This window comes from Lithobates pipiens, unplaced genomic scaffold, assembly GCF_037356315.1.
Source record: "Lithobates pipiens isolate NorthernLeopardFrog02 unplaced genomic scaffold, aLitPip1_a1.2 Scaffold_25, whole genome shotgun sequence".
NCBI lineage: Eukaryota > Metazoa > Chordata > Amphibia > Anura > Ranidae > Lithobates > Lithobates pipiens.
In genome coordinates, this window is record NW_027507787.1 from 158,305,144 (window position 1) to 158,331,725 (window position 26,582).

A 26,582-nucleotide genomic window follows, 5' to 3' on the forward strand; every position below is an offset into this window, starting at 1 on the left:
AAATGTACTTTGAGATATGGGGCAGACTTCTAACACAGCGAATGTGATCGTCATTCACCAATAATGAACCAATCCCATTTAGAATGCATGTGGTGGTGAATGTCAGAACTATGGCTTTAGAAATACTCTCCATTCAATGTCATGTGGAACGCAAAAGGAGTGCTGATGGAATGTTCACATTTACTGTTCTATAGTTGATGGCCGATTCCCGTCAGGAGGAGTACTGCACGCCATACTTTATCCTAACAAATGGCCGGTTCCTTCACATAATTTTTTTTTTTAATCTGCACTCTTTAGGTCCACGTAGAGTGGCTACCAATACCACGCTTACAGATCTGTAGGTTCTTCCTCAAAGGATTAGAACGATATTAGCAAGAACTACTGAGATAAACTCAATTAGTCAGAGGTTGTCCAGGATCACTCTCTGCCTTCCTCCCACCAACACAGTCCTTTCCCACGCAAAGCCATAGAGGCCAAAGTGCGCCCTTCTTCGTAAGCTGTGAACTAATTCAGCAACATAGGTTGCAGATGTTGCCCTTTTTGTGCACCCTTCTGCTAAAGCTCCCCTGCCTATCCCCAGACCCAACCTGACTATCCCCGTCTACCCCTCCTATCCATCCACCAACCCCTTTATACGCCCAACTTCTCTCTTCCCATCCCCTTCTCCTTCCTTGCCCTTCCATCTCTCCCTACCTCAACGTCTCTTCTCACCCCCCCCCCTCTTTGCCTGTCCCCCCTTATTTGCCCGTCTCTCCCTCTCTCTACCCCATCCATCCAGTTCTCCTCTCCCATTCTTAATTCACACCATTCCCACCACCTACCATCCCTCCTCTACCCCTCTTTCTCTCCCCTCCTCCTTACATCATTCATTCTCTCCCCCCCCCCCCCCCCTTTCCCTACATCAATCACCCCCCTCCCCACCATCCCTCCCCTCTACATTACACCCCCACCTTACATCCTTCATTCTCTCCTTCTCCCCCCACCTTACAGCCTTCATTCTCTCATTCTCTCTCCCCCCACCCTCTCTCCTTCTCTTCCCTCCTCCTTACATCCTTCATCCTCCCCCCTCCATGTGCTTTCTTCCCTCCCCTCTAAACTTCATCCCCCCTGCCCCCTTACATCCTTCATTCTCTCTCCTTCGCCCTCCACTTTACTGCCTTCACCCCCCCCCCCCCCCCCCCCCAACAATCCATGTGCTCTCCTCCCTCCCCTCTCTACCTCCTTTCATCCCTCCCCTCTTTATACATCCTTCCTTCTCTCTTCTCCCCCAACCTTCCATTCCTCTCCCCCCCTTCTTACATCCTTCATTGTCTCTCCTCAAAACACAACAACATAATTTTATTTATATTGCCATTTTTTTTAACCACACCCACTTCTTAAAGTGATCCGCTTCATGTCACAATGGGGGCTTTAAAAGAAAAATAAATAAATCAAAGCAAGAAAAACAAAAGCATTGCTGGTCCCCTTTAACTTCTAGCAGTATGCAGGGAAAACTGAAGCAAGTCAAACTGAGCTCGCCTCACTTCCCCGCATCATCTAGCTCTTTCCTCCCCAGCCTGACTCTCCCTGGCCCATCCCTTTCATTAATTGGATGTCAGCTCTTTCAATCGTGGAGGTTTAACATCACACATGGCTGTTCTCTAGGGTGTTCTACGTGTAAAATTCATACTACCTAGGAACGCCCACTCCTCCAGACTGACATCCACCCATCAAGGCATTTCGATATTAGCATAACTTCTCCTAAGAGGCAGCATCAGGACTGAAGGGCTCGAGATGAGTACTGAGGCAGGGTGCAGTGAGGTCATCAGGAAACTTTGTACGCCCCCTGCTGGCCCCCCTCCCACCAGCCATGACCTGCCGGCATTGCATAGAGAAGCATAGAGAGCCAAGTGATGACATCGCTGGGTCTAAAATAACAAAATGGAAATGTATTAAACATGTAATCAGCAAGATGAAGGAACCAGGGAAAGCAAAATATAAAGCAGCATAAACCTCTCTTAAATACATCAAGCTGAAACCTGATCGTAGGGACTGAATGTAAAATCCGAGTACTGACCATACACATGATCCGTGCCGGGCAGCACCACTCAGCTCCTCATACAAGAAATGAGAATGTAAAGAGTTGACATCAAGATTCGGGTCCCACCCTACGATATTAGAGGTGCAAATCAAAAAGATGAGCCGACCTCTCCAGCTGGGATTCAACAGCATCCAAAATGACATCACAAACCGGGAATGCAGCCAAAATCCCTCCCGCTGACTGCACCATCAAAGCAGGAGCGGGGAACAGCGTGTACCAACACCAGAGATCTCCATAGTAAAGTTCTCCGGGATAAACATCACTGGGTTTTGAAAAGTGGAAGAGAACCCCTTTATGTAAAATGTGGCAATCACCAAGAAAACACCCATTTCACCAGTGTGGAGCAATCATCCACCCAGCGTTCTGAATGGCACCATGACTTTTGGGTGCCACCTCCTACACAATGCCTCTAGGATTTACTTCAAACACTTAAAGCACGGGTGTCCAAACTGCAGCCCTATTAGCGTTGCAGTACTACAAGTCCCATGAGGCATTGCAAGGCTGAAAGTTGCAAGCATGACTGCTAAAGGCAGAGGCATGATAAGACTTAGTTCCACAACAGCTGGAGGGCCACAGGTTGGACACCCGTGACTTAAAGGATCAATCCACCCAAAGCAGACGCAATGTTTGGTGGATCCTAGATAGTGAACCCACCTAATGGTGTATTACATCAGCCAGCCATGATCCACCATAACCCATCGCTGCATGGACTCCACTAGACCTCTAATGGTATTCTGGGGTATCTTGGTACCTAACCCATCAGTAGCAGATCCGTTAAAGTGGATATAACCCCTTACATACATCTAGTGAATTGACTGGCCTCAAGTGATACAGAGATTAAACAAAATTCTCCTAATTAAGTTGTACCCGTTTATCTACAATCTCCTCTACATCTGTGCAAAGTGCTGAACTTTAAAGCTTGTCCGAGCATCACACAGATGCTCGATTGGATTGAGATCTGGAGAATCTGAAAGCCAACACCTTCAGGCTGGGTTCACACCACAGCGATGCGGGAACGCCGCGAATCCGCGGCGTTTTCCCGCATCGCATGACTCCCGCCGGCAGTTCACACTGCCCTATGCGAACGGCTGGGAGTGTCAATGAAATGTTAATGACACCCCCAGATCCGTCCGCATATCGCAGTGCGATCTGCAGACTCGCACAGGAATCGGATCGCATGGTGTGAACACCCATGCGATCCGATTCTGCTGCGGACCAAAAAAAGGGTCCCGTGCAAATTTGCTGCGGGAGCGATGCAAATTCAGCCATACTATCTGTATGGCTGAACTCGCATCGCTACGGAGATCGGATGTGATTTGCACTGCAGTGCGGTGCGAATCACATCCGGATCTCCCCCTGCAGCAGTGTGAACCCGGCCTCAAACTAATCGTGTTCCTCAAACCATTTTTGAACCATTTGTGCAGTGGGGTGGTGTGCATTATCCTGCTGACAGAAGCCACTCATCAGGGAATACCATTTCCATGAAGGGAGTGTACTTGGTCAGCAACTTTTTTTTTTTTTTTAGGTAGGTGGTATGTGTCAAAAGTAACATCCACATGAATGACAGGACTCAAGGTTTCCCAGCAGAGCATTGCCCAAAGCATTACACTAATCGGGAAAATTTGGAGGCCATCGCTACACCTCCAACTAATTGTTGTTCCTCAAACTCTTCTTAAATTTAGACCAGGCCACCTTCTTTCAATGCGCCGCGGTCCAGTTCAGGAGCTCACATGCACACTGCAGGTGCTTTTTGCTGCTCGATATGGGTCAACATGGGCAACGTGACTGGTCTGCAGCTACACGGCCCCATACAAAAACGGAGATGCCCCGTTTTCTGACACCGTCAGAACAAACACAGACTTTTTCAGAAATTTTAGTAACTCTTCTATTGGATAGGACCACACATGCCAGCCTTCATTTCCCACATGTATCAATGAGCCTTGGCCACCCATGACCCCGTCATTGTTTTTTCCTTCCTTTTGGTCGGTTCTGATCATTGCAGACCAGAACATCTCAAGAGATGCAGCTTTGGAGTTGCTCCGACCCAGTCTAGCCATGACAATTTGGCCTTGGTCCAAGTCGCTCAAATCCTTAAGCTTGCCCATGTTTTCTGCTTTCAACACATCAACTTCAGGGACATGTTCACTTGCTGCCCAATAAAGCCAACCCAACTTTCAGATGCGATTGTCACAAGATAATCAATATTATTCACTTTACCTGTCAGTGGTCAGAATGTTATGGCTGATCGGTGTATATTTATCAAGGACTCTTGACGAGAACCCTGCGCCGACTTCCTAGGTCTGCACAGCACCCGTGGCCATTGTTAGAATTTCCATCCTCCCAGCTGGATTAGTGTTAACATTTTATGACAGAGAAAGCAACAGCAGGATCTGAACCACCCACAATTCCAAGGAGTTACCCAGGAACTCGGGCTGCCAGTAGGTGACTCCGGCACCTACAATGGATGCCACTTTTGGGTGGGCCAACCCTTTAAAGCTTAAGTTTAACCTGCTTATATTTTGGCTTCCCTGGTTTTTCTGTACCATCCTCGTCAACATGCTAATGACATTTTAGAATAAAACCCTTCCATTTTTATTACATACTAGGTTCCTATGCTCCTCTATGCAATGCAGGCAGATCAGGGCTTGTGGGAGGATCAGAAGGGTGCTGTCCTATATGAGGTGTGCTCCGATTTGTCTGAACAGCTCAAGCTGGCCAAAGACATTGAATGGAGCTCAAGAACCATTTAATAAGCATATTGTTGCAATTTACTGGCATTATAATACAGATAGTTCTACATGAATCATCAGTCAAATGCAGAACCAGAAAAGGTTCCGTGTAACATAAAAAGTCATTGTTCAGGGCCTTGTATCTCTTCAGTGTTAGAAAAGAACTCCAGGCAACCATCTAAAAGAGGATTCTATGTACCAATGGCAGAAAGCCAAAATGTCAATCTGCCGGTTGTATCGTATGGCAGTAGTGTGTGGATCACGAGACCGGCTGGACAGAATTACAAATCTTTTGGCAAGAAAAACAGTTATGGATTTGGCTGGTTGCCTGGAGTTTGGCTTTAAAGGGCGATTGCCGGAGCAGGGGGTTCCAAGTCTATAAAAAAACTCCAGAATTATTTCAGGGAGCGGCTGTCAGGATAAATCCTCCATGTAGTATGACGGACGAAGATAGGACCAATGACCAGCTGCTTGGAGAAATGTACAGAGACTGAAGACACATCATCCGCAATAAAACCAGAGAATCCCTTTAAAACGGGCCTTGTAGAAGGGTTCAAAAAAAAGTGTGACAGCTTGCAGATCTGGCAACACCGAATCAATCACACTGGGGACACCATGCAAAGTGGGTAAAAAAAGGGGGGAGGAAATAGGGAAAGAGACCGGGTGACACCAAGTGTATCTGGTCACACCCAACGGGGGGTGGGGGGTGCTGGATAGGGTTTGAGGGGTTCAGTCGCATTAGGGGTGGGGGTGTTGGAAGTGTCACTTACATTGTGAAGATAGGGACCACCCTGAAGGCCTGCTTCAATCTAACTGCACAAAGTGGGAGGAACCCTGAAAGGTCCAGCCACATGGGGTAGGGGGGGAGCGTGATTAGGGTTCTTAGTTAGGGGGTCTCTATTTACTCAGCATAAGCTTAAAGGGGGAAAGAATCCTGAAGATCTAGTGTCAGCCCGAGAGAAACCCTTAAGGTCCAGCCACACCCTGAAGGAACCTAGTCAGTCAATCTGGGGGATCCCCTGCACATTCGGTCACCCTGGTGGAACCTCGACAAATCCGGTCACTCTGAGGGACACACTGCTGGTCTGTAAAAATGGAAAGTTCTGCATAAAAGGGATGACATTTCTAGTCTGGAAATCAAAGACAAAGAATTGATTCAGAGGAAGAAGCAGAGAACAGTTGCTGGAAAGAGATGATAAAACCAGAGAGGACACAACTATCTTGTTTATTGGAAACAAGGAACTGGCAGTACCTAATTCCAGGAAATAATTATCAGCTGGAACGACAGGAGTTGAAGAGTGCAGTAAGCTGGCCATTGATCTAAGAGGACCTGTCAGACAGGAAGTTCAATCCAACACCTGGGAGGCCCGTCAATTGGCCCACTAGGATATAAACATGTGTACAGGGATCTCTTGTGCATACAAGAGATAAACAATGATTAGAAAAGTTTTAAAAAGTGATGCTCAGTCCCACCAAGACCTGATCTTCATCGCTTTTTCCAAGACCAGAAGGTGAGCATTGTGTGAAAAATGGTCCAGAGTTAAAACTTCCAGCAGTTTTGTCTGTGACCCCAAACTGCGGAGATCTTCCTCCTTGTCCTCTCCTTGTGACACCTACATAAAAAAAAAAAAAAAAAAAAAAAAAAAAAAGAAGAGGTATGGCTGTGGTCGACAGCTGGGCAGGGAGACGCAGTTGGCAATAAAAACCAGTGGCAGAAGATCTTCACTACCTAGAATTCATTATGAATTGGCTGCAAGTGCAGCACAATGAATGAGAAGAAAAAAAAAAATATTAAAAATATAAAACGTGCATAACTTCTTTTTTTCAAAATGCAATGCAACATGCATTGGGCTATAATGTAAAATGCATTGGGGGGGGGGGGTCATTGACAAATGAATGGCACCCACAATGTACAGCATACAGAGCAGGTGCATTGCTGCAATATGCATGCCTTAACCCCGAGGCTCGGTTCACATCTATGCATCTCAGGAACCAGCTGCTTTTTAGCAGATGCATGATGGTTCCATCAATTCTTATTAACACCTCAACGTAATGTCAACCGCATGCATTTTTGCAGGCACTAAACTGGATGGTGCCGCAGCACTACGCGGTTAGGTGCGACTTTTTTTTTTTTAAATCAAAAGGCCAGGGACCTCTCTTTTCCAGCGTTTCGCGAGTAGGGCAGCCTATTAAAACAAATGAGCTAACCTACATGCGTTGAGTATGCATAGAGATGAACTACGGTAAGGTTAAGGGCGCATTTACATGTGTGCATTGGGACAACACATGCATTAATGAGCATCACCACAACACGTGGCAATGCACCTGCTCTATATGTTGGTGCTTTGGGTGCCAAACATTGTAAAATGGCACCCCAATACATTGTACAGTGGAGTGCAACACACCGCAGGGCACAACAATGCGCATACTATGCGTTTGTGATCTGTTGTGATGCATTAGCAGCTCATTCATAATACATGGGCTGCTTTAACACGGGCACATTAACACACCACAATAGATTGAATATGAATGAGCCCTAAAGTTTTTTTTTGCTCCGGGGGGGTTGCAGCCCTCGTACCACATCCAGCTGCGGATGGTAGAGGGTCTCCCACGCTATATACACAAGCAGTCCATGAAAGCCGGCTATCCTTGGTGCACACCCAGAGCCTTGTCCACGCTCAGGCCTCCTCGCTGGATGGGAGCCAGCCCCGGCTCGGAAATATTTATGAAAACAGCTCTGGGTTTGGGAGCGAACAGATGTTCCTCGTTAATACAATAGATGGAAAAATGATAACAGCCTCATTTATATTAACCCCATCGCCACTGCCCAGAGCAGCCACAGGACATTTAAAAAGCACGTACAAAACATTTCATTTCTTTTGGTTTTGGATAGGGCACCTCAGCTGGTTTTCTAGTGCTGCCTGTGCTCCCGCATGGGAGGTCACCATCTCAGTTTGCCCTGGTGGTCGAGGTCACCGAGACAGGAAGTCATGGGAAATCCTAAATTATACAGCTGTTACCAGAACAGGAAGTGATGGAAAAATCTTCCTTTGGGGACATCTGTTCTGGTTGACAACCGTCTAAGAGGGGAATTCACATTTTTTGTACAGATTTCTTCCTGCCGCATCTTCAAGACAGACAGGTAAAATACTATATTGGACATTTAGATGATAATACTAATCTACTAATCATCTAAACTACTGGCAAGAAAAGCGAGTACACCCCTGAGTGAAAATGTCCAAATTGGGCCCAAAGTGTCAACATTTTGTGTGGCCATCATTATTTCCCAGCACTGCCTTAACCCTCTTGGGCATGGAGTTCACCAGAGCTTCACAGGTTGCCACTGGAGTCCTCTTCCACTCCTCCATGATGACATCACAGAGCTGGTGGATGTTAGGGACCTTGCGCTCCTCTATCTTCCATTTGAGGATGCCCTGCAGATGCTCAATAGGGTTTAGGTCTGGAGACATGCTTGGCCAGTCCATCACCTTTACCTTCAGCATTTTTAGAAAGGCAGTGGTAGTCTTGGAAGTCTTTGGGGTCATTATGTTGGAATACTGCCCTGCTGCCCAGTCTCCAAAGGGAGGGAATCATGCTCCGCTTCAGTATGTCACAGTACAAGTTGGCATTCATGGTTCCCTCAACGAACTGTAACTCCCCAGTGCCGGCAGCACTCATGCAGCCCCAGACCATGACACTCCCACTACCATGCTTGACTGTAAGCAAGAAATACTCGTCTTTGTACTCCTCACCTAGTTGCCACCACACACGTTTGACACAATCTGAACAAAATACGATTATCTTGGTCTCATCCGACCACAGGACATGGTTCCAGTAATCAACGTCCTTCGTCTGCTTGTTTTCAGCAAACTGTTTGCGGGCTTTATTGTGCATCATCTTTAGAAGAGGATTCCTTCTGGGACAACAGCCATGCAGACCAATTTGATGCAGTGTGCTGCGTATAGTCTGAGCACTGACAGGCTGACCCTATCCCCCCGCCCCCCCCACCCTTCAACCTCTGCAGCAATGCTGGCAACACTCATATGTCTATTTCCCAAAGACAACCTCTGGATATGACACTGAGCACGTGTACTCAACTTCTTTGGTCGATAATGGCGAGGCCTGTTCTGAGTGGAACCTGTCCTGATAAACCGCTGTATGGTCTTGGCCACTGCACTGCAGCTCAGTTTCAGGGTCTTGCCAATCTTCTTATAGCCTAGGCCAGTGATGGCGAACCTTGGCACCCCAGATGTTTTGGAACTAAGTTTCCCATGATGCTCAACTACACTGCAGAGCGCATGGGCATCATGGGAAATGTAGTTCCAAAACATCTGGGGTGCCAAGGTTCGCCATCACTGGCCTAGGCCATCTTTATGTAGAGCAACAATTCTTTTTAAGATCCTCAGAGAGTTCTTTGCCTTGAGGTGCCATGTTTAACTTCCAGTGACCAGTATGAGAGCGAGAGGGATAAACACCAACATTTAACACACCTGCTCCCCATTCACACCTAAGACCTTGAAAAAAGTAAAATAAAAAACAACAAGTCACATGACACCAGGAAGGGATAATGGCTAACTGGGCCCAATTTGGATATTTTCGTTTAGGGGTGTACTCACTTTTGTTGTCAGCAGTTTAGACATTAATGGCTGTGTGTTGAGTTATTTTGAGGGGGCAGCAAACTTACACTGTTATACAAGCTGTACACTCACTACTTTGCTATGTAAAGTGCCATTTGTTCAGTGTTGTCACATGAAAAGATATCACAAAAATGTGAGTATGAAAATATATATATTTTTTTGCATTCAGTCAATAAACAGAAAAAAGTCTTAAAGCTAAACTCCAGAGACAAAACACGCTCAACTTAAAATATATTCTTCATTAGCTGCAAAGGATATAAAGCCACTTTATGTGCAACAAATGCCTTTCTCAATCTAGCTATTACCTTGTAAAAGAAGCAGTGACATCACTGTACTGTGCACAGAGCTGTGGGAAGAGCCCAGCAGGCTCCACCCACTACAGGAGGCCTGCAGAAAACTACAGGTGGGGCAGAGACAAGACCAGTCACCCTGCTCAAGGAGAGAGCACAGCAGTGAGCGGTCTTTATTACAGGAACCTTTGGAAACTACATTTGAAAAAAAAAAAAAAAAAAAAACACAGAAAGCTAAAAAGGTGATCATGCTGTCAATCATTGTAAACAGCCACTTTTATGGCTGCAATGCTATTCTTCACATAGCAGGAACGGGTCCGAGTCGTAGGCGATATTCCAAGCCTGAGAATAGCCAATTTGATCCAGTGTACATATGGAAACATTTTTTTTTCCTTGCAACAAAGCTTTTAGCAAAATTGCATCAAAAGCAGTCACTGACCTGAGGTCCGAGGGTTTCATGGGGCGGAATCAGTCTCCTTCAAACCAAGGTGTCACCCCACAGCAAAGGTCCTACAGGGAGCGACACACAGCCTATCTCCTGCACAGGCTGTGGTACAGTTCAGGACGAAGCTGGTCGGGAGGGAGGGAGCAAGGAAAGGGCTGGGAGCACTTCTTCTAGGAACACAAGCAGCCGAGATAAAATAAAAAATGCCGCACTCACCAGATTCCAAGAAAACAAGGGAGCAGGCACTGCCCAGAGGAAACCATCACTGCAAGTCACAACTGCTGTCTGACGTTGTACTGGTTTAGAGTCTTCAATTTTAGTTGATGCTTAGGAGTTAAACCGCTTTATGGTTTCCGCCATCTCTCCATTGGTGGGATCTCTGCATTCCTGGTTCTGCACACCTGCTGTGCCCACTATGAGGGGTTTCCACCATCTCTGTACCGAGTTCCCAGATCTGCACATCTGCTGCGTCCATTATGAGGTGTTCCCAAGGTTTGTACACATGCTGTGCCCATTATGAGGTGTTCCCACCATCCCTGTGCCGAGTTCCTATGTCTGCACGCCTGCTGTGCCCATTATGAGTGATTCCAACCATCCTGGTGCAGAGTTCCTAGGTCTGCTATGCACATTATGAGGGAGTTCCCACCATCCCTGCTGGACTTTTTTTTTATTTCATATTACAGAGAACAGGAGGAGCTGGAACACACAAAAGGTGAGTGAGGGCAACCAAAACCCCCAGAGAAGAATCATGGCAAGGAGATATCATTGCTAAAGATTCTAAGATACATAAAAGATGAGACATTGGAGGCCGAGTCAGCCAATCAAGGTCCACCTATACCTCAAATATGACTTAAGTAGACTGACCCTCTAAAATAAATTGTGTATTCTAAGCAATAATTACATATACTGAATAATTGCTATAAATATCTGAGAACATATCAAGGCATTATTGCTCCCCCCAATAGGTCCTGGTGACACAAAGGAAGTGAGGAATACAGACTGAAACAAAAGCCAGAAAGGAGGACCCAACCCTTCTCTACCCAAAAAGTCTCCAATGTGTTTTATATGCCATTAAACCTGTTCCAAACATGGGCAACAGAAATAAAACAGGATGAGGAAAAAAAATTTATAAAAAACAAAAACAAAAAAAACAAACGTCAAAACCATTACGGATCCGGAGATATGAGCAGTGGAAGTTTTAGGACAATCCCGACATTTCCTATAAAAGCCAGTCCTCCCCAACCCGCCTAATTGGTCAGCGAGGCCAATCACGTTAAAGAACCAACAGGAAGGGCCAAAATGAAAGCAGGCCTCCACCCTCCTCAGTGACTTTCCATAATCCCCCTAATTTTTTTATTTTAACAGGAATCGTCCTCACACTTACGACTTTAGGCAGAGGCAATGTCTTCTGCACTGCGCATGCGATGGCCGATCTCCACCACATTGGCATGTCTTCAGGGATGCAGCTGCAAGAACCAAGATAAAGCAAGTCCCCCTGATGGAATATGAAGAGAAGATGGCAGCATAGGACCGGCAGTGCGGTGAGGGATTACCTCAGACAGCGCGAGATTTGGTGGGTGTATGTCATTTTAAGGAAAAACCCCAACACGCAAGATAAGAGGGAAAATATTTATATATATATATATTTATATATATATATATATATATATATATATATATATATATATATATATATATATATATATATATATATATATATATATATATATATATATATATATATATAACCCACACACAGTACGGGGGGAGTGAAGTTCCCCTATAAAGGATTTGTAGCTCTCAACTGCGCAAGTCTGAAGGGAAGGCTGGAGTTCTGCTTCAACTCCGTCGGTTCACATTGTGCCGGAGTTCTTGATTAAACACAGGGAAAACCTTGAAAATTAAACTTTTCGACCAACGCTGATTATGGATTGAAAACATCTGCAGGAATGTCCTGAATGCTGATTACAATGTAGCGAATGTCGGGTCAATATAACAATTCTCATGATCCCTACAGACGGGAGGACCACTTGATTGCTATGATAATAATGAGTGGCTGCAGAGATGAACAGGACTAATATACAGTATAATAAAGGATTTGGGGGGGGGTATGGGATGGTTGAACAACAAAATAAAAAATAGACAAAAACAAAAACACTTATATAAAATATAGTGGACAATTTATGATGCTCTGTACTTTAGCAAACTTAGAGCAGCTCCACCCACCAGTGGAAGCTCTGCTTATCAGCCGGGCTCCCATTTCTGGGTGATCCCACCGTCGCGGAACTCCGCTTTAAACGGTAGTAAACCACAAAAAAATAAAAATAAAAAATGTATGGCAAAGATAATATTTTAAATCTCAACTCCACACAAAAAAGAAACACCACAAATGATAAAATTAGTGATACAAAAAGCCTTCTGCCTTTCTACAAATTGATCTCTCAGTAACCACAAGGGCAATCATGCCACTGCTTGAACTACAGTCAGTGGAAGAAGCAACAAAAAAAAAAATAAAAAAAAACACACACAAAACCCCACACCACACAAATTCAAAATTATAAAATGCACTAGATGGGCAACAAATGAGACGACCTCCAAAAAACAGGAATGTTTTACAGGTGGAGGCCACTGACATTTTTTTCCCACTACTCATCTTTTCTGGCTGTTTTTCACTAGTTTTGCATCTGGCTAGGGTCAGTGTCACTACTGGTAGCATGAGGCAATATCTGGACCCTATAGAGGCAGATAGAACAGGCAGTCCAAGTCTTCCAGAATGGATCAATACATGCCATTGGCAGGTTTGGATGCATCTCCCAGCACAGTCTCAAGAGCATGGAGGAGATTCCAGGAGACAAGCAATTACCCCCTAGGAGAACTGGGCAGGACCGTAGAAGGTTCTTAACCCATCAGCAGGACCAGGATGAGCACTGCCAGAGCCCTACAAAAGAACCTCCAGCAGGCCATTGTTATGAATGTCTGACCAAACCTTTAGAAACACACTTTATGAGGGTGGCCCAATGGCCCAACATTCTCTAGTGGGCCCTGTGCTCACTGCCCGGCACCGTAGAGCTCAATTGGCATTTGCCATTGAAAGACAGAATTGTCAGGTCCACCACTGGCGTCCTGTGCTTCAGATGAGAGCAGGTTCACCCTGAGCACATGTCAGTGGGAGAAAGGGTCTGGGGAAGCCATGGAGAATGTTATGCTGCCTGTAACATTGTTCAGCATGACCGGTTTGGCGGTGTGTCAGTGATGGTCTGGGGAGGCAGAGCCATTGGGGGGGGGGACACAGACCTCTACAGCGCAGGGGTAGGGAACCTCGGCTCTCCAGCCGTTTTGAAACTACAAATCCCTTCATGCTTCTGCCTCTAGGAGTCATGCCTGTGATTGTTAGGGTTGTACAATGTCTCATGGGACTTGTAGTTTCCAAACAGCTGGAGAGCAGAGGTTCCCTACCCTTGCCGCTAGACAATGGTACCCAACTACCATTAGGTATCAGGATGAAATCCTTGAACCCATTGACCAACTATGTTGGTGCAGTGGGTCCTGGGTTACTCCTGGTGCTTGACAGTACCCAGCCTCATGTGGTTCCTGGAGGATGAAGGAATTTATACCATTGAATGCCACCACCCCCCATGCTGCCTGACCCAAATCCAATAGAACACTTCTGGAACATTATGTTTTGGTTTGACGCCACCAGGTTGTACCTCAGTGATGCCCTGGTCTAGAACTCAGGACACTGTCCGTCTTATTAGGATCATGCCCTGATGGTGTCAGATATGCATGCAAGCATGTGGGGGCCCATACAAACTACTGATGACCATTTTAGGTTGCTGCAATTAAAATTTCTGCAAAATGATCTAGCCTGCTGCATAATTTTTTCACTTTGATTTTCGGGGTGTTATTGAATTGGTTGACAATTTTCATCAAATGATGTGACATCCTTTTGTTCCTAACAGTCCATATCAGTATAGATATCCAGCATGAGATTTTTCCCCATTGAGATCTGATGCGTTTTGAAAGTGTGCATTTTATTTTTTTTGAGCAGTGTATTTTGATAATGGCTGTTACGTATGGATATAGATCCTCTAAAGCCCCCTGCTCACTCACCCCAAGCCAGGAATTCTCTCCCACCCAGGCAGGATACAGTGTTGGGAGATAAGAGAGAAGTAGGAATCTACTGCCCTCTCACAGATAACAGGCAAAGTGCTGAGTGCAGGGGGACATGACACAGAACAGACGCTACAGGGCTCACAGTCCTGCCAGGACAGGTCAATGGGGACCAGGACACAAGCTGAACCTCTATACTGACACTCGTCAAAGACTTACACCCCTTCAAAAATAGTATTTAAAGTGGAACATTAGAAGCTGCTGACCACTTTAGCTTAGTCATTTACTGTTGTGCTGTGAATAGCTGGTGTAATTTGATGTCCAGCTTTTTAGATCTATTGACAAACACACAGCTGTATAAGTGAGAGGAAGCACACAACTAAAGCAGAGCTGCTCTAAATAGACAGAGGCAGTAAAAGTGAGCAACAAGTGCTGGACATGCTTAATTGGAAAGCGCAGACTTACCAGCAAACTGTCATGGAAGCACAGTGTCAGTCTCTGGCTTTTACACCGAGACTGCAGGGGAGGCAGTTTTTTCAGGCGCCATTTTTAGCCCAAAAACGCCTGAACAACTACTCAATGTGAAAGGGGTCCAAGAAAAACATTGACTAAATTTTGTAAAAACACATCTGAAGTCTCCCAAAAGCATGTGGGAAAATGTGTTATGGTTTGATGAAACCAAGGTTGCACTTTTTGGCCATAAGTCCAAAAGATATTTGGTGCAAAAACCATACCCACAGTGAAGCATGGTGGTGGCAGCATCATGCTTTGGGGCTGTTTTTCTTCAGCTGGAACAGGGGCCTTAGTCAAGGTATTAGGGAATTATAAACAGTTCCAAATACCAGTCAATATTGGCACAAAACTTTCAGGCTTTTGCTAGAAAGCTGAACATAAATGGGAACTGAATCTTTCAGCATGATCATGACCCCAAAGCATCCATCCAAATCAACAAAGGAATGGCTTCACCAGAAGATTAAAGTTTTGAAATTGCCAAGCCAGTTCTAGACCTGAATCCCATTGAAAATCTGTGGGGGTGATCTGAGGAGGGCTGTGCACGCAATCTGACAGATTTGAAGTGTTTTTGCAAAGAAGAGTGGGCAAAATATTTCCAAGTCAAGATGTGCCTTGCTGACAGACTCATACCCAAAAAGACTGAGTGCTGTAATAAAATCAAAAGATGCTTCAACAACATTAGTTTAACAGTGGGCACACTTCCGCAACCATATTTTAACTTTTTACTTCCCTCCACCTTAAAAGATTTTAGTTTGTTGTTCAATTGAGTTGTACAGTTTATAGGTCACATTAAGCCCCCTTTCACACTGGGGCACATTTCAGGCATTAACAGCAGTGCTTTACCGCTAACGCGTGCTCCGCCCCAGTGCGAAAGTACACCAAAGCTGGAAAAAGTTCTGAAATTATGTCTTTTTTACATCACAGAAACCTGACATTTTAACAGGGGCGTGTAGGCTTTTCAAAATATTATATGATTTTTATTTATATACATGTTCTACACAGTAGTACTATATTGTGGTAATATGAATTAATGGAAGATTCTGTTATAACTAAACATACACGTGAAAATACGACCCCAGATAATCCTGGCGCTGAGGAATATCCAACAATAGATCACTCACACCCCCCAGGAGCACTAATGGACTCCAGCTCTCCAGTAATGTGTGAGGTTGGCAGCAGCTGATAAAGTTGGAATGTTAAATGTTATCTGCCAAGGGCCAAGATTTACTGCAAATACCTAGGACCACCCCACGATAGGGCCCCTCCATGTGTACAGCCTACAGAGCATCACCCCAGATGGACCAGCTCATGAACCCCATGCAGCAAGGACATCCCCAGCCCTGTCTTCTACAGAGGAACTCCGGCCTCAATACTGCGCCGGAACACAGGGGGTAGCATTTTTGCAGGGGCCGCAGTGCAAATCACTGTAGGAGCACCATGTGAACAACTTGCTGCTGTGTTATTTAAAAGTGGGCAGTTTTACTATTCGACTGCTAGCCTTTAAAAAAAGGTCTAATGAAAAAAATTCTAATCATGAACTTCTGTTATTTTTTTCTTTTGGTCCACACTACACCTTTGAATAATAATGTTTGCTTACAAAAAGTACAACTGTTGATCCTGCTAGAAATCCAGCACTTTCCTGTGTCCTATGCACTCTCCAATCTTAACTCAAATTTTATCCTGAAGTTTATTAAAACTACGAAACATCCCCCCCCCCCATAGACCAATTGGGGTTGTTATGTAGTTCCAACATACTTCCTGTTCTGGGGAGACAACCTCATTGCTAGTTAAAAGACAATGCTATTAAAAGACAATGAGTGAGTATTGTCACCTTTTGCCGCGTACACACAAACTGAGTTTTTGTCTGAAAAATCTTGGATGGTTTTTCCGACGGAATGGCGCTCAAGCTTGGCTTGCATACATAAAAGGTCACACAAAAGTTTTCTGAACTTTCGACTGTCAAGAACGCAGTGATGTACAACACTACGGCGAACCAAGAAAATGAAGTTCAATGCTTCAAGCATGCGTCAGAATTTTGCACATCAGAATTGCCACAGACGATCAGAATTTTCCGTCGAAAAATAGAGAACCTGTTCTCAATCTTTTGCTGGTGGGAATCCCGCCAGCAAAAGTCCGATGGAGCATACACACGGTCAAATTTTCCAACCAAAAAGCTCTCATCTGACTTTAGTTGGCGGAATTGCCAATCGTGTGTACAGGGCATTAGGACAGGTATTGTGTTATTGGGAGGATAACCAAGTGAAAATAAAAAGGGAAAAGCCTTAAAAAGAAAAAATGAATGCAGCTACCACTTCTAAGGACTGGTAAGCTACAATATATAACTTTTTCAATTTGTGGGTTTAGATACTTTTATACCAAGCTGGTTCATTTTTTTTGTTGTAATCACTGCCGGAGGTCAGTTTGAACTGTGTACTTATTGTAAAACAAGTATTTGCCTATAATCCCTGACAGTGTACTAAAAAAGAAAAAAACCAAGGGAAAAAACAAAATAGAAGAGGAAAAAACTAGTAACTGGATAAATCCCAGATGCTGCACCCAGAATGAAGAGCCTGGATTCTGTACACATAATGAGGTCATCACAACGCAGAAAACTTGCAGGAGGGCTGAAACACAGCACAGGATATTACACTGCTTATGTTTTTTGAATTTTTTTAAATTCATTATAATAAAGTGATAAAATAAAAAAGCAAAAATTAGGATGCTCATACGGACACTGTCTGGACATTATGAAAAATAAAACCCAGCATCCTCCTTTACAGATTTCCTTCCTTGCTGCCCCCCATTTCTGCAAGGCGTGCGAGTGTCCATGCCCTGCATTTCTGTCTACAGCAGGAGTCCCCAAACTTTCCAGTATGAGGACCACAAAAGTGTACATTTTACAGATATTCGCAGGCCAAAAAAAAAAAAAATCTGTTTTATCAATAAAATTAACAAATTTATACTGTTTTTATAATCAGCAACAGAGGGGGGGGGGGGAAGAAAAAAAAAATAAATAAATAAAAATAAACCTTGCGCACCTCACCCCCCTACATCAGAGTCTCCATCAAATCCCCCATTACATGAGAGTCCTTAGAGTTCTCCCCTAACATAGTCCACAATAGAGACACCTATCAGAGCACTCCCTAAACATTGTCCCCAATGGAGTCCACATCAAAGTCTACCCCCTTACATCAGAGTCTACCCCCTTACAAAGTCTTCATTAGCGTGTCAGAGGGCTGTAAAAAAAAAAAAAAAAAAAAAAAAACACACAACCTTGCAGTAGGCCATATTTTGGAGACCCCTGAAATATAGGGCGACTACATTGCCTTGCTGGTTCCCAATGGAACCTCAGCATAGCCACCCTTTACGTACATGGTCATTCCAAAACCCCGTGTGTACAGGCAGCACCAAAGCCCGAGTCCCAAGCTGTCTTTTAAAAGAAGCCCTGGCAAGCAGTCCTATTTGGCTCATGATGGCCATGGGAACAATCTAGGAAGGAACAGATACTCAAAAGTTTAAACCTATTCCTTACAGCAGAAGTCCCCGGAATGGGAGTTCGCAGAACAGGTTTAAAATGATGCCCTGTACACACGGCCGAACATTCCGACCACAAAATCCGTCGGATTTTTTCTGAAACTTGTGTTGCATACACACAGTTGCACAAAGTTGACGGAAAATCCATCAAACACATACGTTGGGACTATAAACAGGCCAGTAGCCAATAGCTTTTGTCTTAGTTTATTCTGTGCATGCGTGGCACTATGTTCGTCAGAATTGTCTATACGCGATTGGGATTTATGCGCTTGGATTTTGTTGTCGGAAAATTTTAGATCTTGCTCTCAATCTTTGTGCGTCGGAAAATCCGACAGAAAAAGTCAGATAGAGCCCACACACGATCGGATTTTCTGACAACATAATCCAATCGATCTGTCTTTTTTCTTCTGAATTTCCGACCGTGTGCACAGAGCATTAGAGATCACAGGCAGCTCTGAAAAGTGATCTGCAGTCGATCACAGTTCAGAGGGGATGTACAGTCTCCTGGATTCCTCTTTATTTGGGGGAAATCCCACCACCTGAACTCCAGGATAAGGAAATATTGTCCAAATCCATGCATGTGTATTCTTCCTGGAATCTCGGTGTACTTTGTGCATTTCTTCCAGATCTGTGCAGTAATCCAGTGTGAGACTTTTCCTGTAATAAAGACCACTGACTGCTGTTCTCTGTGCAGTGTGACTGGTCTCGTCTCCGCCCCCTCCTGTAGTTTGCTGCAGGCAGCCTGTGGTGGGTGGAGCCTGCTGGGCTCCTCCCACAGCTCTGCACAGGCCATGTACAGCTTGGTTTGCAAAGGCATTTGGTGCATGCAGTGTGGATTTATATCCTTTATCATTAATTACAAAGTAACATATGACTGAAAAGGTTTGTGCTCAGGGTGGACCTTTAATATTTAGGCAGCCAGGTTTGTGCTACAAGTATCCATCTACACACACACACAGTGGGCTCAAAAGTTTGCATACCTTGGCAGAAATTGGGAAATGTTGGCATTGATATTGAAATTATTACTGACCATGCCAAAAAAACAGTCTTTTATTTAAGGATTACAATCACATGAAGCAATTTATCACCACATTGTTTTTTTGGCGCTTTTGAAATCCTAAGGAAATTACCCAAATGGCTCTGAGCAAAATGTTTGGCCTTGGTACAGACACAGAAGGTGGCACACACAGGTTACAAAGGCAATTAAAAAGGTTAATTTCTCACATTAGTGGCTTTTTAAATCACAATGTAAAGCTTCATTACCTTGTTATGCAGGCCTTTTGACTGTTCTTTTCTACCTCCTCATGGCTCAGTGTGTCTAGACTGCTTAGTGCATCCATGTGAGAGCTAACAAACTCATTGACTATTTATACACAGACACTAAATTGTGATTTAAAAAGCCACAACATGTGGGAAATTAACCTTTAATTGCCATTTTAGTGTGTGTGTGTGTGTGTGTGTGTGTGTGTGTGTGTGTGTGTGTGTGTGTGTGTGTGTGTGTTCCATTGGATCTGCAAGTGTTAATTGGGACTTAAGGTGGGGGTGGGAGCTGTTCACATGTTAAAGAGCTTCTGATCTCAGGTGATTGATTATAAGGGAAACCTACAAGGAATATTGGTGCCGATTTCCTGGCTGTGTCCTTCTGTGTCTGTACCAAGGCCAAACATTCCAGGGCATGTAAAATTTATCAGGGCCATTTGGGGGATTTGTTATTCCAATATAAAAAAAAATAAAAAAAATAAAAAAAAAACACCACACAAACCAACAGCAATAATAAATGGCTTTGTGTGATTGCCATTTTGATATTAATGCCACATTTTCTGCCAGGGTATGCAAACTTTTCAGCACAAATTATATATATTATATATATATATATATATATATATATATATATATATATATATATATATATATATATATACACACATACACATATATACATATATTTTTTATTTATTTTTTCTCACTTCTAAAGTAATTTACAGCATTTACTTTAGGAAAAATCCATTGCGAGTGTGTGAAGTAGACTTTTTGTTTTGTTATAAAATCGGCACGCTCACTTTCTTTGAAAATATTTTTCGGCACACTGTACGCAAAAGGTTGCCTAACCCTGAGCTACAACATCAGCCCAGAGCTTCTCAGATCAACACCAACAAACAGGAAGCCAAGAAAAGTGCAACATATACCCGGAGCTCACCCCACCCAAACCACAAACCGGCCGAGGAAACCCCACATCACTCTTCTGTGACCTCTGCGGGAGAATATAAAAAGACCGCCGTCCCGCCCATCCTCCGCCCTGTTAACTCCCATCTACTATCCTGAGCCTGAAGGGAAGGCACAGGATCTTTGTACAGTATTATGCTCAGGATTAAACTCCAGGCAAAAAAAATGTATTTAAAATATCTTCAAGGATATAAACCCCCTTCACCTAACCAAATGCATTTACAAACTCAGATATTACCTTGTAAAGGTAGCAGTGACATCACTGTGCTGTATATAGCCCATGTAAAGCTGTGAGGGGGAGCCGAAAAGGCTGATTGCAGAACACTACAGGAGGGTGTCCACATCACTGGCTGAGTGACACGGACACGTCTTATTGGCTCTCCAGAAGAGGAGTCTGCAGGAGCGATATCAGTGCAAGGGGACTGGCCAGTGTTGGCACATCTGTAGCACTGAATTAGCTACAGTCATTTGTGCATATTCCAAGAAATAAAATGCCTTTAGCCAAAGCATATCAAAATGCACTTGTTTCAGTGTTGTGCGATTTTGCCAAAGGGCAGCCCGCTCTGTCGCACCTACATAATGTGAATGGGGTCTTTATTTCTTTACAAGTACATGCATGCATACACACACACACACACACACACACACACTTTAGCTTTGGGTCGATTTGAAGATGTATTAGAACTCCTGTTATTCTTTTATTGCCATGTGTGCTCCCTCTCTATTTCTCCTGTTCACTGTTACCATCAAGAGTAAAAGAAAATCCCAAATTGTGGGCTCTTCCAACTAAACCCTAGTCTGGCAAACCCCCAGGATTCCCTCACTTTGGAGGGATTTCTTCAAAATTCCTGTGTTGGCTACGAGACAGGACGTGAAGGGAAATCTCAATGGGAAACAGATGGCAATAAATAAAAAATTACATATATGTATCCCTTACTCCAGGCGTGGCCAAAGTTCAGCCCACGTTCCGGTTTCTAACAGAGCGACTGGTAATTTGGACATGTATATCTTTTGTGGCTCTCTACGAATCCCAGAGTGCTGGGGCCACAGAAGATATATATGCTGGCCGCTTTGGAGGGGACGGAACGAGTGCCGTACATACAGGAGAATTTTCTGTTTACATGGCGGCCTCTGTAATAGGAAGTCCTGTCTCCTGTGCTGCCACTGGACGACTGTGCTGTCCATCATAGGAGGCGGGACATTTTATTAAAGAGGCTGCCGAGAAAACAGGAGATTCTCCTGTATGTAATCTGTTGGCGCTCATCCTGCCCCTAAGGCTGCAGATAGGCATGAATGAGGCTCCACTCCTGGGCACCGGTGAGGCTCCACTCCTGGGCACTGGTGAGGCTCCACTCCTGGGCACCGGCCCTTATTTTGCTCCAAAGTTATTTATTTAAAAATTAAGATTTTTTCCCCTCTTAAAAGTGAAGGTGCATGTGAAATACGGTATATCCAAATAACACGCCCAAGTTCATCTCTTCACCACACACAGCCACAAAAGGTAAGAAAATTCTTGTTGGGCAGTGTATTGGTGCTTGGACTAACACTTAGACCGGAATTTAATGGTTCAAAGAAGGTCAGGCAAAACCGGCCCGTGACTATACAGCGTCACTGCCGGTTTCGAGCTGTGGAGCACAGATCGCTCCGGTTTCCCCCGGTTTGGAAATTTGTACAGTATCACTCTATGGAGTTTCTTTCCTCTCTACATGTGGGCAACATCTAAGGAGGTTAACAGTGAGGAGACCACTTACATCACAGACAAGGAGGCACTTGGAGAACACGGGACAGGAAGTCTCCTCCACAGGCTGCACAGTGGCTCATACTGTGAAGGTGAAACACCTCCTTGTGGGGTGAATAATAGCGGCGAGTGCGTTTAATCGGGCACCGTTTTACCAGAAGCACAGAACAATTTGAAGGAGCGCGTTGTCACTTTATTGGACTTTTTTTATTTTTATTTTTTTTTATACACCAAGGTTTAAGGACGGTATATGTATATTACTAAACCCAGTTTCACAGCAACAATATACACCAGTCATATGTTGGATTTTTTTGCACAGAAATGTCATTTTGAATTGCAGGTTGTGCACAGGATTGTGTATATTTTATTTTAGTTTGAACAGAACAATATGAATTATATACAGCATAAGCGGTTAGGAAGTTTACACAGTAGGATTTTTGTAAAATATACAAAATATTTTCTGCATTTTTGCCACTTTTTGCATGCAATGCACCCGTGACACACACACCCCTCAAGTACTTAGAAGTTGTAGGTCACCTAAGAGCAGCGCCATACCCTCTCCTTTTCACATTTCGTATAGATTTACCTTAGGATGAAAGTCTGCAGCTCCTCATTTTTAATTTTCACCATAAGCGTAGGGGTCTACCATTTTTCAAAAGGGAGGATTCACAAAAAAAAAAAAAAAAAAAAAAAAAAAAAACACAGCTTCCCATTGCAAATTACAGAAATCTGATGAGCCTGGAAAGAAATCGCCACACGAAGATGTCCATTTACAGATAAGGGACCCCAAAAATCTAACTCTTGCAGAGAGGTCATCACTGAACATCTAGCCCAGTGATGGCCAACCTTGGCACCCCAGATGTTTTGGAACTACATTTGCCATGATGCACCACTACACTGCAGAGTGCCTGAGCATCGTAGGAAATGTAGTTCCAAAACATCTGGGGTGCCAAGGTTCACCATCACTGGGCTAGCCTATCTGAAACAGAAGGACGTTCAGCAGCTTGAGATATTAAGATAGGGACACGAGGTCTATTTGGCTTTGGAATTGCTACCATTTGATTCTCTCACAACAACAAGCCCTTAACTTCTGCTCCAAGAGCAAATGCAAGGCAAAAGACTGGCAACTCTGACAGACCCAAGAGATGCACTTAGCCTACCAGGTTTCTGTGGGCTAAAGATGGAACAAACCACCGCAGAGACTGCCCTAAGATTTTCTGACCTGAAATACTCTCAAACCCAGCAGCCTCAGATGCCTCCCTCACCCAAGTGGGGAAAGCTTACAGCATCTGGTATCACTGGGCAGTCTCATCTATATACTAACCAGGCTTGATCCTGCTTAGGCTTCAATCAACCGAGATCAGGCATGATCAAGGTGATGCGGCTGCAGTCTGATGAAAGATGAATGTGCCAAAAAAAAAAACACTACAATTACAAACACCGCAGTGGCTCAGATGCAACAGAAACCACTGTCCATTAGGAGAGGTGTACAGCACCAGATCCCTGAACCTGAGAGCTGTGCCCCTGCTACCTGCAGCTGCCTCTTTTCTGGAACCATTTAACTAGTAAATAATGTCGGAGGGCTTTCACACTAGAGCGGTGCGCTGGCAGGACGGTAAAAAAAAAAAAAAAAAAAGTCATGCTAACCGCATCTCGCATCTTTTCAGCGGTGAAGGAGCGGTGTTTACACTACCCATTGAAAACAATGTTGCAGCACGGCTATACCGCCAGCAAAGCGCCGCTGCAGCGGTGCCTTGCGAGCGGTTTTAACCATTTCAGCCGCTAGCAGGGGGGGGGGGGTAAAACAGCCCGCTAGCGGCCGAATACCGCTGCTAAAAGGACGGTAAAGCGCCGCTAAAAATAGTGGCGCTTTACCGCCGACGCCCACACCGCCCCAGTGTGAAAGGGGTCTTAGGTATGCAAACATGCAGGTATACAAGTATTCTTGCATTTGTGTATGCAGTACAAGGTCAATAAGCACACGCATGTACCCCCAGGAAAACAAGCACCCAGGCAAAATAAGCCCATATGCATGTAGTCCTATGCAAATAAGCACATATATATGTAGCCCCAGGAAAACAAGTACATATGTATACAGCTTAATGTAAATAAACATACGCAGTACAAATGAAAACATGCCAGCATGCGTTTAAGCAATATGCATCTATGGAAGCATGCGTTTATGGAAGCATGTGCTTATGCAACTATGCATTTAGCCAAAATATGAAAGCGTGCGCTGTACACACACATTCATGGAACATGTGCTCATGCAAACAAGCAAGCATGCAACACATATCTATGCAGACATGTATAAAAATGCATCTCTTTGCAATCATGCATCACCATGTTTATTTAAGCAAACGTGTATAAACCTGAATCTTTATGCAATCACATATCGTGAATAACCATGTCTATTTTATACAAAACATGTACCTTTATGCAACCATGCATCTTTAAGCAATCACGTATAACCATGCATCTTTATGCAATCGTGAACAACCATGCATCCTTGTGCAATTATGCATCTTTAAGCAAACACGTACATGCATCTTTGTGCAACCATGATCATGCATCTCTTTACGTAAACATGCATCTTCAGCAACCGTGCAAGCTAGCACCTGCTTAACTGCAGTTGGCCCCATACTAGACCTGCAGGATTTAACCAAGCCAATATGCACTATACTGGAGATACAACTCTTTAAAATGCACCCATGCTCATGTTTTTTCCAAAATGTGTATATTTAAACATGCATTTAAGAAACAAGTCTGCAAGCATGTATACTACACTCTCCCTTCCTGTGTCGCGGTGCGCTGGGAGGAAATGGGAGCTGGAACCCTCTGAAAAGAGTGTACTGGCTCTCTACCCCAAAAAATAAAATAAAATTTGACATGCCAAATGTGGCATGTCAGGGGGGTCACCTCCCTTAAAACAGAAATTAAATTTTTGGGTGGAACTCCGCTTTAAAGTTGTACAGTCCCCCCGGATAAGCAGTATGCGGCATATAATCTTGTCTGTCACAGTTCTCCCATAGTAAGTACTCACACTTTGTTAGTATCCATGGGCTGCTGCCATGTCTCCAGAGGCCTACTGAACCTGTGACCACATGGCACGGCCACCCTTCCTGCCTATATAAAAATAATCCATACCGAGTGAGCCTGGACCCTCTAGTGGCTGGAGGAGAAACCGCAGCCCACACGATTAAGAGTAAATATCACCCCCTGCCCCCCCCAAGATGCACATGTATTACATCAGTGAACACCACCTTACAGACACTGGGTAAAAAATAAAAATCTGGGAGGTACTTCCTGTATAGGAGGAATTAAAAATGGGGGGGGGGAGAGGAAGACTTCCTATCCTTTGGGTGTGCCAGTGTCCAATCACCTATAGGTGGCGTATAACCCAGATAGTAATCAAAATAGGTGCTCTATAAAGAAATTTTTTTTTTTTTTTTTTTTTTTTTTGTAAATAAATGAGATGTAATCAATACTACATAACAAATAAAAAAATTGAGGAAAATGTTCGATAGACAAAAGACAAAAACTCACTCAGTGTGTATTCCTTCGGGATTGGTTCAGCTTTTCACCACCTACAAGAAAGAACGGCATTGACACATTAGAAACACATGAGCAACACAAACTGGAAACAAAGTTACAATTTAAAAACACACCAATGAGAAATCAAACCAATATACAGAGAACACTGAGCTGTTCACATCATTGCTAAGCAGCTCACTCATTGAGGATAGCCACCAACACTGAAATCAGAGATCATCTCTTTCGATTCCAATTATGGAGGACATCCGCATCATCTAGCCCTCACCTCCCCAGCCTGACTTGCCCCTGGCCTGCCTCTTATTTATTGGATTTCAGTCCTGTCAATCATAGTCACATGTGGGCGTTACCAAGGTTGGTCTGAACGTAAATATTAGCTGGCCTAGGAGTACCCACTCTGGCCTCCACCTATCAAGGTATTTTGCCATTTGCATAACTCCTCCCAAGAAGCAGCCCATTGCTTGCATCAGGGTTGTGAGAAGCACTTAAGGAGAGTGCTGGGATGCTTTCAGTAGGCACGCTACAGCCCCCTGCATGCCAATCCCACTAGCTAGGAGCTACCAGCATTGCACAGAGCAGCAGAGACCCATAATGTAATGAAAATTAAAAGAAGATTTAAAATGGGGGGGGGGTTGAGGGTGGCAAGTACCAGGGAAGGCAAAATATAAGCAAATTCAGCAGTTTTCCACTTTTTCATTTACAATTAGCATCAGTCAGTGCCGCCACCTCCG

The 26,582-nt window shown here is 44.2% G+C and overlaps 1 protein-coding gene across 4 annotated transcripts in view; it reads right to left on the reverse strand.

Annotated features, from left to right (window-relative positions):
* Positions 1–26,582, reverse strand: part of ADD3 (adducin 3) — a 139,574-nt gene that overhangs the window by 68,153 nt on the left and 44,839 nt on the right. For all 4 annotated transcript variants that reach the window (XM_077455073.1, XM_077455070.1, XM_077455071.1 and 1 more), the window contains one exon: positions 25,846–25,886. The gene's annotated coding sequence lies outside the window, so the exon portion shown is untranslated. The remainder of the gene's footprint in view (positions 1–25,845; positions 25,887–26,582) is intronic.